This window comes from Callorhinus ursinus, unplaced genomic scaffold, assembly GCF_003265705.2.
Source record: "Callorhinus ursinus isolate GAN/ISIS: 27379988/994484 unplaced genomic scaffold, GSC_fseal_2.0 scaffold38, whole genome shotgun sequence".
Classification (NCBI taxonomy): domain Eukaryota; kingdom Metazoa; phylum Chordata; class Mammalia; order Carnivora; family Otariidae; genus Callorhinus; species Callorhinus ursinus.
The window spans coordinates 11,754,038-11,768,338 of record NW_027397100.1 but is presented as its reverse complement, the minus strand read 5'-3'; the positions used below and the strand labels follow the sequence as shown (position 1 = coordinate 11,768,338).

General features: G+C 45.3%; 1 protein-coding gene across 18 annotated transcripts in view; it reads left to right on the top strand.

Annotated features, from left to right (window-relative positions):
* Nucleotides 1-14,301, top strand: part of RALY (RALY heterogeneous nuclear ribonucleoprotein) — a 155,491-nt gene that overhangs the window by 54,028 nt on the left and 87,162 nt on the right. The gene's annotated exons all lie outside the window — the stretch shown is intronic.

Genomic DNA, 14,301 nt, shown 5'->3' with positions numbered 1-14,301 from the left:
GTAGAGATCTGTAGAGGATACTGGGTTCCAGAGGAGGGAGTGACTGGGTCTGCCTGGGGGATGGGAAACAAAGGCTTTTCTGAAGAGTTTTCATCAGGGGCATCACATCAGTGGATTTGTGCTCAGAGAACTCCTCCTTGCCCTAGCCTCCGTCACCAAATCAGAAATTGGCTCTGGTCCTGCTTTACTGATGAAGCAATCTCTTTCTTAAGCTTACTCAACGGTAAGAGTGTGATATTTGGAACAGTGGGGCCAATAGTACTTTAATTTGGGAAATTCCTGAATGCTGAACTTTATACATTATCTCATTGAATTCTCACAAAAACCTTATGGGGAAGATACTGTAATACTACTTCCATTTACAAATGAGGAAGTCATTTACCCAGGATCATAGAGCTGATCTATGGCAAAGCTGGGATGTGAACACAGGTTGTCTGACGCCAGTCATTCTTCTGAAAGGGCCTTAGAAAGGGTTCTTGTGACCTTCCTATGATTCTTACCTTAAAGCCTTGTAAGAATGGGAAGTAAAATACTTAGCAGTGCATCGTCACATAATCAATTAATAAATCATAATGACCATTTATTACATTATCAAACAGACTGTCCTACATGCTGGGGTGAAGTAGGCCCCTGCGGCAATGCCTCCTTTCTCTCTCTCGCGAGTCTCTCTTGTCTGTGTTCCCTGTGCAGCCTGCTGCTTTACGAGGCATGGACGGTGGGGGTGGCAGGGGCAGTGGTACATGGAGTTCATTTCAGCAGATACTCCCTGAGCTCCCACTCTGGGCCAGGGCCTATCCTAAAAGGCAGAGGGGATGTGTAGATGAAAAGAGTGTGGTCCCTGCCATCAGGAATTCACAGTCAGTGTAGGAAAGGAGATAATGCAGAAACAGACCATTTTAATACAGTCTTGGAAGGTGGATATTAGCCAGCACATCAGATCCCACTGCCCATGACTCATACCACAACTAGCAGGGTGGAATGACTTACTATTATATTAATTGTTGAAATAATCATCCTATTAATATCCTTGTCATCATTAAAGCAGCTGTTATTAATGTAGAAAGTAGGTAATACCTTAGAGAAAGGTCAGTAGCTACTCAAAGGAGACTTTTAACATGCTCAATTGGAAAAACCTATTTTATTTTTATGAGGGGGGAGGTGGTGGTGTTCCAAAACTGCCGGCAGAGCTGAGGGAGTCCTTGGCTTGAGGAATGTACAATGGGGAAGGATTTATGTCCCTCAGGCCTTCCCCCCCCCGCCACCCTTTGTGCTCCTTAGTTATCACATACTTTATAGCTTCTTATACCCAGGCACATTTTTTTACTTGGCAGAATGAGCAAGAAGGGGGAGGTAGCTTTCTGAGGCAGGACATCTGCCAAGAGAGGCAGTGTTGGAGCATCTGCTGAGATTGGCAGGGGCTATGCCAGGGCAGCAAGGGCACTATGAGTTGTGTGTATTATTGCATGAGGTAACTCTAGTTAATTGATCCACGAGCATTATTGGAGTTCCTGCCATATATCTGTATGCTAGGTGATGTGAAAAGTACCCCAAAAGTTTTATGGTGCTTGGTGAGAGAAGACTGATAACATGAGACAAAAAGGAGTCAACACTGATGGGATGATCAGGGAGTTGACTTGTGTGGTTCAGACTCTCAAGAACTGTAGGGACTTAGGAGTGCCTCCTTACTGAGCACTGTCCTGCGTGTGACGTAGGAGTGGGTCATGGCTTCCATGAAGTCCAGGTTCTTCAGCGGTCCGCAAGGCTCTTTCTGATCTGGCCTCTGCCAGGCCCTCTGCTTTCCTTGCATTCCAGCCAAACTATAGGACATATTATTGTTCCCTGCATGTGGAAACTCTGTTTAGCTTCCACAGCTTTGCTCATGTTCTTTTTTCCTAAATGTTCTCCCTCTCATTTGTATGTGGACTAACTTCACCTCATCCCTCTGGACAGGATCGGAACTTCTTGTTGAGTCTTTCTGACTTCCTCCTCTCTCTTCTCTCCTGTCCTTTGAGTTTCTAAGTTTTCCTGTCATAGCCCTTTCAAGATGAAATAAAAGTTTTGGTTTTTGCTACCACTGGACTGTGAGTTCCTCCAGGGCAGAGATGGTACTTTGTTCATGTCTATATTTTGTACAGTGTCTGGCAGTAATACGTACTCAATAAATGATTTTCTTTCTTTTTTTTTTAAAGATTTTATTTATTTATTTGACAGAGAGAGACACAGCGAGAGAGGGAACACAAGCAGGGGGAGTGGGAGAGGGAGAAGCAGGTTTCCAGCTGAGCAGGGAGCCCGATACGGGGCTCAGTCCCAGGACCCTGGGATCATGACCTGAGCCGAAGGCAGACGCTTAACGACTGAGCCACCCAGGTGCCCCAATAAATGATTTTCTGATAAATGAGCAGATAAATAACTTTTTCAGCATATTATCCCTCTGCCTAGGAACCTATAATAACTTATTTGTGACATTTAAAACTCAAAATTTATAGACTCAAAAACTAATAAACACAGGACACTATTATCTTCACATATTCATGAAAACAACAATGAGGATTTGCCTTTTTCCTCCTAATTAACCCCCACTCCCCCCACTCCCCCGGCATTGTAATACACAGTTCTGGTGAGGTTGCCTTGAAAGTGGCATTCACAGGGCACCTGGGTGGCTCAGTCGGTTAAGTGTGTGCCTTCGGCTCTGGTCCTGATCTCAGGGTCCTGGGATCGAGCCACAAGTCCGACTCCCTGCTCAGTGGGAAGTCTGCTTCTCCCTCTGCCCCTCACCCCCCTCATGCTCTCTTGCTCTCTCTCTCTTGCTCTCTCTCTCTCTCAAATAAATAAAATCTTGAGAAAAAAAGAAAGTGGCATTCATTGGTGATAGCAGTGTAAATTGGTACAGCATTTTTGGAAAGCAATTAGGCAGTGTATCTCAAGAGCCTTAAAATGTTCATACATTTTGACACAGTAATTCTACTTCTGGGAATCTGTCCTAAGGAAATAATCAAATATATAGAATAAACTTTACCTTAGATGTTATTTATAATCATGAGAAATTGGGAGAAGCATAAATGACCACCTGACAACTAGTCTAAACTATAATAAGTTCACTCAGAAAACTGTGAGTTATTAAAAACAGTAGTTCTAAAAAATGGGGCTTATTGAAAACTATGCAGCAATGAAGACAAATATGTTATAACCTATATAATATATGTTATGATGTTAATTGAAAAATTAGGCTACAGAATTGGATGAATGATTTAACTATGTAATCCAAATACAATGCAAAAGGAAAAACACTGGAAGGAACTAAACCAAGATGCTGACAGGAGTTCCATCCTAGAGAGGAGTAGGGGTTTAGGTGATTTCTTATGGTAATTTCAAAAAATAAACAACACTAAGTAGTACAAATACCCAAATTATTGGCTAAGAATTTTGAAATCATAAAGCAAAGCTTTAATTCCAGTTTTAAGCAGAGGAGTGATATGGTGATTTTATCCCAGTGACTGTGTGGAGGGTGAATTTGGGGAGTGGTGGTAAGAGTGGAGACAGGGCTACAATCTAGAAATCTTTAGGAGGCCACATTAGCAGGCCTAGGTTTACTATGTGAATGAGGGGATGGATGATTCAGTAGATGGGGGGAGTATATGCCTAGTAGAGAACATTGACTCTGGAGAGTTTCATGACTTATCCAGGGTTACACGGCTAATAAGTAAGTGATTGATCTGGATTTAAATCCTGGTCTTTTCTGTTCCATTACCCATGCTTTTGCTCCCACAGCTGAGACCTCTATTAAAGTTTTGGGTAAACTTTTTTTTTTTTTTTACACCAGCTATTGGAGTGTAGAAACTTCTTCATTGTAATGTCTCTTTTGAGGGGAAAAGGGACCAAAAGGGTTAGTTAATTCTTTCTAAGATGATGACGGGGGAAAAGACCGTAGCTGCTTCTGTCATGATCATTTGAACTGACTAAGAAGTTCCTTAGGTATTGGTTATGCTTGCTTTCTTGGACTCCCCGCCCCCCCCCCCCGCCCCAGTTGTGGGTCATTGGTTGGCTTTTATTTGATGCTCCTGGCATCAGCACCTCTTGAGCTTAGGTATGCAAATGTGTGCCATATTACATGCAAATGAACATTTTGGTCATTATGCTAGGTTTATTAATGATGCAGCTGTGAGGGTGGAAGAGGTCAGATTAGCAGCCTCCAGCAAGGGGCAGTGTCTAGGCAGCTCCCCGAAAGGAAGGGTTTGTCTGAGCCAAATGATGCCCTGTCCCCACACTTGTCTCATACAGCCTTGTCCAAGAAAAGGTCTTTGGAATCTGATACCCAGCCCTTCAGAAGAACCCAGTTCATGTCGACTTGCTCACTGTATGACCATGGGCAACTGACTTTGCCTGTCTGAACTGGGGTTTACTCATTTGTAAAGTGCGTCTGACTTACAACCCCTTAGAGTATTGTTGTGTATGGATTTGATAGCCTTAACTCAGGAAGGGGCTTCTAAGCCACATTAAAGGAGCTGGACTCGAATCTTGGTGGTGGGAAGGCACTGAAGATCTTAAACGGGGTGGCAGGAACACACTTGCTGTATCACTCTAGAGACAGATGCTTAGTAATGTTTGTGGAGTTAAGTTGTTACCAGAGGGACAAAGGCAAGAGTGGCTATGTGACATCATTTTCAGTGGTCCCCTTTGGGCCAAACATATGGCACTGTGGGGTCATGCTTAGAGTGAGCTCTAAGATGCATTTAGATCGGCACCCTGGAGAGAGGTCAGCTTTCTTCCCTTCTGTCTGAATGTAGGCAGTTAGAAAAACATATATATGTCAATGCATATGCTGTCTGCAGGATCAAGATTTTGTGGGGCCGTGAGGGGTGGCATTCAGGATTTCCAAGGAGAAAGATTGTTGTAATGAGCAAAATATTGATTCCACGTGAAAGGATTTTAATCAACTGTCCTTACACCTGAGGGGCACAGTGCTTGGCTGCAGTGCCAAGTTGTGCACCATGTACCCCCTGCTTCCAGCCGACTGGCTTCCTGTCCAGGCCCCTCTGTCTGGGAAGACCTGCAGCAGCAGTCCATCCAGGCAATATTCCTGTCCATATTTATGAAGCACATCTCATGTAAAAGGGTACACTCCCATATGTTATCTCCTTTGACCCTCTCAACAGCCTGCATTGCAAGTGGGCAGAGCAGGGATTTTTACCCCATTTTACAGTTGGGGAACCTTCAGCGAACTCAGGGAAGTGAAGTACCTTCCCAAGTTCACACAGCTAGTAGAGGTGGAATTCAGGACCCAGGGCTACACAGGCAAGCAGAAATCCAAAGCTAATAATTCCCTAGTGCTGTTTTAACTTAGGGCAAGCCCTGTCTTGAGAGGGGTTAGGCCTCCCTCTCTCTGTTCCTCAGAGTCCCTTACTTCTTCTAAGGTAGGCTGGAAAATGGGGATGCATGCACTACCATGGCACAGCCTTCTGCAGCCTTATTTGGAATAGGGTAGCCACAGGATGTGGAGGTTACATCAGAGACAGAGCAGTGAGCAGTAAGTAGAGGTTTCTTCGGTATTGGGCCCTGGGGCCCTGTTGCCCAGAAGAGAAGCCTTAACCTGCCTTCTGGGGCCTTAAGGTGTACAGAGAGGCCTTTTGGAACCTTTAGTTAGGGAGGGACCTCTTCCTGACCCCCTTCTCAAGTTGTATTCTCTTGGAGGGGCGTGGGGGGTAAGAAGGATGCTGCTTTACTCTAGATACTCATTTATTCATACAACACTTTTTTTTTTAAGATTTATTTATCTGAAAAAAAAATTAGAGACAGCATGAACAAGAGGGGCAGAGGGAGTGGGAGAGAGAATCTCAAGCCAACTCCACACTGAGCACGGAATCTGACTTGAGGCTCAATCCCAGGACCCTGAGATCATGACCTGAGCCAAAATCAGAGTCTGACGCTTAACCGGCTGCGCCACCCAAGCGCCCCTCATTCAACACTTCATGAATGCCTACTCCTGTGATTTCTTTTATGTTCAAGACACATTTCCAAATACTAGAATTTTGGTGACACACTTGAAGAAATTATTGCATCCACAGTGCTAGTGTTCTTCATCACAATTCGGTTCTGGGTGACCTTATCACAGAATTCACTACTTTCCCTTTGATACAAGGAAGAGTTCTTGCCAATAACAATAGGCAGCAGTTGCTAATGTTTGCATACTTTGTAATGTACCAGACACTGTTCTTTTTTTTTAGGATTTTATTTATTTGACACAGTAGGAAAGCACAAGTAGGCAGAGAGGCAGGCAGAGAGAGAGGGAGAAGCAGGCTCTCCACTGAGCAGGGAGCCGGATGTGGGGCTTGATCCCAGGACCCTGGGATCATGACCTGAGCCGCAGGCAGATGCTTAACGACTGAGCCACCCAGGCGCCCCACCAGACACTGTTCTTATAACACATTAATTAAATTTTATTTTCCAGCAACCCCAGAGATATTTATTGCTGCCCCCACTTTATAGATGAGATAACTGAAACCCTAAGAACTTAAGACGCTACCCAAAGGTCATGTCACACAGCTAGTTCAGTGACAGAATGAAGGCATTTTGGCCTCAGAGGCTGCTCTCTTGACCAGATTACATGGCCTCTTATGTGGGAATAAACATGCAGTCTTTGGCTCCTGCTTGGTGACAGACCCCTCCTCACAGCAGCAGGTTATACGCCTCTCTACACTGTATCATATGATCCACTCTACTTTGCTTTATGCTGAAAGATAGCACGACATGGGCTCAGAACAGAAAGTTCTGTACGGTGATGACAATTTGGCTGTGCACCCGGAAGATTTCAAGGTACACTGTTGTGTCTTGGGTGCTCATCTGCTTCAGCCAGTCATACTCTTGGGTATACGGTGGTATTGGAGAATGAATCTGTCCATCTTACTTTTAAGAAACTCCTTAGGGGGGAGGGGGGTGGGGGATGGGTTAGCCTGGTGATGGGTATTAAAGAGGGCATGTACTGAATGGAGCACTGGGTGTTATATGCAAACAATGAATCATGGAACACTACATCAAAAACTAATGTATGGTGATTAACATAACATAATAAAAAAAAACTCCCTAGGATAGGGAAGACTACTGTGTAAGCCGCCATGATACAAGACTGTGAAAGGTACAACATGCCTCCCCTTCCTGGCTAGTGTCCTAATGCCATGTAGTGTCAGGGAGAGAGGGTCCAGAAGTACCAGCCTCTTCAGGAATATACCCTCCTCTCAGATCCCAGGTCTCAGGAAGGTTGTGGCATTCTCAGACAGCCTAGATCATCCTCCCTTGCAGGATATAGCGTGACCTAGAGTAGATGACCAAGATAAATCACCTCCTGAAGTGTTTGGTGGCAAGTCCTTGAACTTATAATCGTTGGCCTGCTTACCCTGTTCTCTCATTCTTGAGAGAAGCAAAAGGGAAAAAGATTAGGATCGGTTTTGTAAATTGGCCTAACACCAGAGTCTAAAAGAATTGGGCTAAAAGGACTTGAAAGAAATGAAATAAACTGTTCTTTCTTTGCTTTGGTTTTCATAGAGGGTGACGGGTGGGTAAGAGTTGCCTACAGCTGTGCTTCTCAGAGTATAGCCCACTGAATGGATGCTAGTCCGCAACTGTTGCGGGGTCGTGATAGGTCTAGAAATTGAGAGTAAGTGCCCAGAAACCAGTAATTTGACATTTTTATTGTATTTTACAGATGTATCTGTCTGTAATGTATTGGAAGTGTATTTATTATTTATTTTAAAAGATTTTATTTATTTGACAGAGAGATGTAGTGAGAGGAGGAACACAAGCAGGGGGAATGGGAGAGGGAGAAGCAGGCCTCCCGCTGAGCAGGGAGCCCGACGTGGGGCATGATCCCAGGACCCTGGGATCATGACCTGAGCCAAAGGCAGACCCTCAACGATTGAGCCACCCAGGTGCCCCTGGATTGGAAGTTTAAAAAGCAAAACAAAAAGTGGTTCTTCACCACACATAGTTTTGAGAAGCGCTGGCTTATTTAGTGTGGCAAAGTGAAAAAGAACTTAAGTCTTCTTGTCTGTAAAATGAAATTAATAATATCTACCTCAAAGAGTTGTTTCAGGAATTACTTGATGATAAATAATATTTTGGATACTTAATATGTACCTGTCATCATAACTTGTATTATCCTATTTAATCCTCACCACAACTCTGAATCCCCATTTTTCTGAGACTTTGTTAGGGGCTTGCCAGAAGTCAAACCTCTAGTAAGTGTGTAGGTGGGACTTGAATAAGAGCTGGCACTCTTTCTTTTTTTTTTTTTTTTTTTTAATTAAGTAATCTCTATACCCGGTAGGAGGCTCAAACTCACAACTCCAAGATCAAGAGTCACATGCTGCTCTGACTGAGCCGGCCGGGGCCCCAGGAGTCGGCACTCTGAACTGTTGTGCGATGTTCTGCATGAAAAGCATGGCACATAAGGAGGCTCCCTGTCTCTACTTTTTCTGTTTCACAAGAGATCTGGAGACCTACTTTCTCATTCCATTACTGACTCTAACTTATCTTTGTGACCTTGGGCAAGTCACTTCTTTAGACCTTAATTTTCTCATCTACCTTCAGTAGCAGGGACTATGTTTCATTCATCTTTGGTTTCTCAGCATTTGGTGGACAGGGCTTGGCATATAACAAGTATCGTGAACAATTGATCACACTAGATAAGGGCCCCTTTAGTCACAACTTTCTTTGAACATCCTTGGTGTCTTGTCTTCTGTTCTCCTGAGCATCGTCATATTCCCCACCTTCTCCACCTGGCAGCATGACCTTATTTCCTCATGTCTGTTTGTCTAGGCAGTCTTGATCCTGAGTACTTTGAGACAGCCCAAATGGTACCCATGTTTTTACTCATTTGCGAAATATGTCTAGGATAAACCCACCAGGGATAACACAGTAAGGGATAGTAGGGGTTGGCTCACAGAATCAGAAACATGCTCTTACTCCATCTTACCCAGTGGGGCCTGGGCCTAGGGTAACCCTGCTGGCAGCGCTGCCAGGCCTGAATAATGGCCACAGCATGGAACAGGGTTTTTCCATGAGCTCCATCGGGGTCTCCAGTAATTGGAACATGGCACCTTCCGACTCATAATGGATGGCAGAACGAGAGGGGCATTTGTCACTGCCTGACTTCCCTGCGGGAAAGAGGCTCATAAGTCACAGCTGACAGACCCTTTGATGACTTTTAAACTTCATTTACAGAAAAGAATAGCTATAATCAGCCGACAGCAAGCAGTGACTAATCTTGCTGCATTATCACTGTGAGGAGCCGGCCCCTTACGGTGTAGGAAGGGGGAAGGGGGACCACTCTACAAGCTCACAGCAAGTGCTTATTGGCTCTTGGATGTGAGAGTATGGCCTCAGCAAGACCCCATGCATTTATGCCCAAAGGATCAGAAAGTGTTAGAAGCTGACCTCCTGGCAGGTGCAGGGTATGCTTAGCATGGAAGCCATTTTGGGCCAAGGTCAGAGCACCAGCTCTGGTCTCAAACAGACTGATTGCAGTTCTGCCATTTCCTGGCTTGTGTAAGACTAAGCTCTAACCTTTAGGCTCCTCATCTGTGAAATGAGCACAATACACACCATCACCTATCCCATAGCAGAAGACTGAGTGCAGTAGTAAGTGCTCAGCAAGTGTTGGTAATGATTATCACAGTCATATGGTTAGCCCTGAAAGGGCCCTTTGTGGTCACATGCTCCAGAGCCTGAGGTTTTGTAGCACATCAGCGGCAAAGCCAGGATCAGTCTTCCTATGGGAAGAGGGGGGGGTCAGTGGGAGCAATCTAGTGGAGTAGGAAGAGCACAGGCTTTAGAACCAGATAAGCTTAGGGTCTTTTTATCCTAATCATGCATGCCACTTAATGTAACTGTGGACAAATTATTTAAGCTGTCTCTGAGCTTCAGTTTCTTCATCTGAAGAGTGAAGAGGCTAGTACTTATCTCATTGGGTTGTGGTTAGGATTATGAGAGATGATGCCTGTAAAGCTTCCAGCACAGTGCCTGGTATAAAGCTGCTGCATATTGAATTGTGTATTCCCTTTTTGTTCTTCCTCAAGACAAGAATTAGTATGCAGCTATCAAGGAAGAGGAGGCAGCACTGAAAAAGAAATTCTCTTATTTCAAACATTTATTTCCAGCCTTACCCTGCATATACTTAACAGGGGGAAGGGCAGAGCAGGGAGCAGAGAACGAGAAAGGGGCATGGTTTGTGCATTGTTACTGCAGTTCCTCTGCCAGGCATAGCCTCTCCCCACATCACCACCCAGTTGGAATTCACCTCTGTAGTGCTCCTTTCCATTCTCTGATATCCCGGACTACTTTGTTTGGGCGGCTTCTGGGGCGGTGGACTCCAGCCCAGGGCACATGTGCTTTGTGGTCATGGAGGATGTCCCCTTGGTATACTGGTAATTCCTTGAGCTCAGGTACCAGACCGGTTGGTGGAGGAATGAGTTGGCCCGGTGAGTATTAGGATAGGTATAATTATGATTGAATGGGTAGGTAGGTGTGTGGATGACTTCCTTTGACAAAAATAAAGAGGTTGACAATTACTTTTAGATCCCTAATTGTAATTTAGTATTGGGGATTGTAGGCCCAGGGCTGTACCTACCCGGTCCTTGCTGCCTGTCCCCACATAGCTAGAAGGGCTGCTTGTCACAGATGCTAACTAAGCCTCAGCCTAAGGCCAGAGTCGGGGTAGAGTTAGGGTGCAAGATACAGGGAGGATAGCGTATATACCCAGACTACACTGTGGGGAAAGGTGACTGAGGCCCCAGCCCTGCCTCTGCTTTAGGGTCTCCCCTCAGCTTATCAGATGCTGATACATCACAATGTTATAGTATAGGAACAGAAATCTCATGGTATAGCTGAGAAGTAAGTCACTGGCTCAGAAGGCCTGATACCCTACCCAGCTCCTTATAGTAGTGCATGTCAAATCAGGCATGAGTTGGGGGCACCATTATGAAATTTCTAGGTTTGGTTCCAGACACTAGGACAAGGGAGAGAGTGTGCATAGGCCCACTACCCCTGACTCCCCTGTTCTCAGGCACTGGGAGATGACAGGGGTAAATAACATAGGGCTGGAATGTGGATGATCTAGAGTTTTCATAGGGCCCAGGGCATTTGAGTTTCTTACGTAAATACCTACTGGTCCCAGCCATTATATCAGGCACTTTATACCTGTTATCTCTGTGGGCGTTGGTATAATTCCCATTTTGCAGTTGAAGAATCTGAGGCTAAGTGAGTTTAAGGGACATGTTCCAAGTTTACATCTCCTATTTCTACTATTTTAGGTGCATTTTTCCCTTTGTTGTTCAGAAACGGTTATGAAACAGATTCCTGGAAGGAGGGCTTTGTTGAAAAGGAAGTAGAAGACAAGGCCTGTGAGCACTCTTGCCCAGCATCTCCACAGTGCTAGGGCAGAGGGGAATACTTAAGAAATGTTTGTTGAGTGAGTGAAGGGGATAGGAGTTGGGTAATAATAGCTATATTCCTCTATCTTTCAGAATATGTTATAGATGCAACAGAGCACTTTCACATTGATTAACCTATTTGATTTTGTATCAGATTTGAAAGGTAATCAGGACAAAGATTATTCCTGTTTTCAGAATAAGGATGATAAGGCTCAGAGAAATTGTATGACTTGTTGCAGGTCACACAGCAGAGCAGGGGCCAAGCCTCCTGAACCTATAGCCTGTAAACCCCCCCCCAACCTCCACCCCCCACACCCCCGTTCTAGGTGCCCTCAGTGTTCACATATCGGGAGCTGGGGTTTCTCATGGGAGTGGGAATTGTCAGGAACTAAAGAGCATTCCTTGGAAAATTAGTCCTGTCTGGCCAGTAATGATCATTTGGGCAATGCTAATGAGCTGGGGCCTGGTGAATTTAATGAGATTAATAGATGTTCTGTCATCCTTGGCCGCCTGTTAACCAGGAGCCTCTGGACCAAAGAGGCTCTGGGCACTGATCAGTCTAATTGCTTGGCTTTCTCCAGAAATAGCCTCACCATCACTGACTGCTATTTTCCTTCAAAATCACCCAATATCTCCAGGGTTATCTAAGGGCAGAGGTCTAGCCACAAGCTGGTGTGACCCTCATCTGTACACTGGAGAATAAGGCCAGAGGTATTGAGCAGGACTGGCCTAGACAGAGGCTCTAAATAGTCACTGGGGGGCATCAGGACCAAGAGCAGCAGCTCTTCTTTTGAAATTAGTGTTTTAAGAAGAGATCCAGTGCCAGGGAGGAACTACAGAGTTGGGGCAGTGGGCATTCTGATGGCTAAGTGCCTCAGAGGTCATGCTGAAGACTAGACTTAAACCTGATAGCCAGGATTGGGAGGGCATAAGAGCTGACCTGGCAGAGTTGGAGGCCTGGGGCAGTTGCTGAGACAGTGGTGTGTAGAAGCCTGGATTCAAGTCCCCTAGCTACTCCCTTTACTAGGCTGGATGGCCTTAAGTAAGTCACTTACCTTGCTGATTCTCAGCTTTTCATCTATAAGATGAGACTGACAATGTCTGGATCAAGGATATACACTGGTTTTGTTCACTAAAATCTTGCGCAAACATGAGATGTTGTAGTAGAAAGGGGAAGGGGTGAGGACCAAGGAGAGGCTGTCATTGATTCAGGGTGATTCGTTCTCTCACCTTGGCAAGGAGTACCCAAGGCATCTCAATGAATAGGCTCTGTGGAGTCAAACAGACCTGGGTTCCACTTCTGGCTTTGCTGTATTAACCAATAATTTGGCCTCTCTGAGTCTTCCTTCCCCTATTTAAAGTACCTCCTCACAGGGCTCTTGTGAGGATTAAATAAGGTGGGGTATGTAAAGTCTGACACTGGTAATTAGAGGCTCTTCTTACCTTGATGGTTCGGGGGGAGGGGGGTGTCTCATTTACCCACAGTTCAGGGGTGGTCGTACCTTTTAGGGTTTTTCTACCTGTACAAAGCCCTGTCACTCTACCACATGTTCAGGCTTGGCTCTTGGCTTCTAAAACACAGTTTCCATCTGAAATGTTTCAACTGGGGAAAACGGTTTGTTTTTGCCAAATTTCCTCTGTTCTTACTAGCTTGGAGAAGTGAGCCCATCCCTTCCAGCTGTAAATTGCATTTCAAAGCCTGTGTCTCTGGTGGGTTTTAATTAGCTTAAGGGCCCAGCTTTTATGCAGCAGTTGTTCCTCTAGCAGGTAAAAATGAAGACACTTGGGAGCCAGTCCCTAGTTTTCCTTAAAAAATAGCGTATCTGGATTGCCACCTCCCAGCTCCTCACTGTCTGAGGGTTGTCTCTCACCGGCCCAGAAGGAAAAGTGGGATAAAAGAATCCTAGACTTAGAGGACCCATGGGGTTCTTGGCCCTGCTCCTCATGGGTTGGGGCGCTGTGGCCAAGTCCATTCCCCTGTGTTCCTCAGAGCAAGGGCCTTGTTCACTGAAGTCCCTGCTAATCTGCAGTGAAGACACTGTAGAAGTCTCTGGAAATAAGTCTGATTCTTTCTTCCTCTCCCCACCACCATCAAGAACAGTCCCTCTACCCACCTCTCCTTGGCTCATTGCTAAGCATAGGGCCTCCAGGGGCTGCAGACACCTTGCTCTCAATTACATAGCTAATCTGTGAGGCAGAGCTTGGCCCAGGGGGAAATAGCTTATCAAGTCAAGCAGCTTCTGCTGAATAGGATGTCAATATTTTCTAGGGCTCCTACTCTAAGCTAGGGGGAAGCCTGGGAAAACCAAGAAAGAATTGTGTGGGGAAGATTGAATTGGGGTGGTTGGTCTGTTGGGGGAAGGGGGGTGTTTGGGTCAGAGACTCTAGTCTTTTAATGAGATGCTTGGGACCCCCAGCCCCCAGTGGTGTGTGCACACCCCCCACCCCCCCCTTAAGGGAGGGCTATACTCCTGGGACATTATTCTTACTGCTTCCTCCCTAATATTTATTGGCCACTTACTGTGTTCCAGACTTCGTCAGGCTTGCCTCTTAACATTTGCAGGGCAGAACAAAGAGTATAGAAGGAAACTTTACATATTGTATGTCTAAATATTTGAAGGTTATAAGTGAAGCGAACAAATTTTAAGGTTTGTAACAACCTGGAAGGCCATGTCTGCATTTAGAATTCTTGACTCTTTGGGATTCTGTACCTGAACCTAGCAGTTCCAGAAGAGCTAGTCTGGGCACACTTTTCATTTCCTACCCCCAACTTGATCTCTCACTTTCAGGAGTCTCATAAACATGTTTAAACACGGAAACTTTTCCATATCTCCACAGATAGCTGTCCCTTTGGGCTTAGGGAGTGTGCACAAGAGCAGCA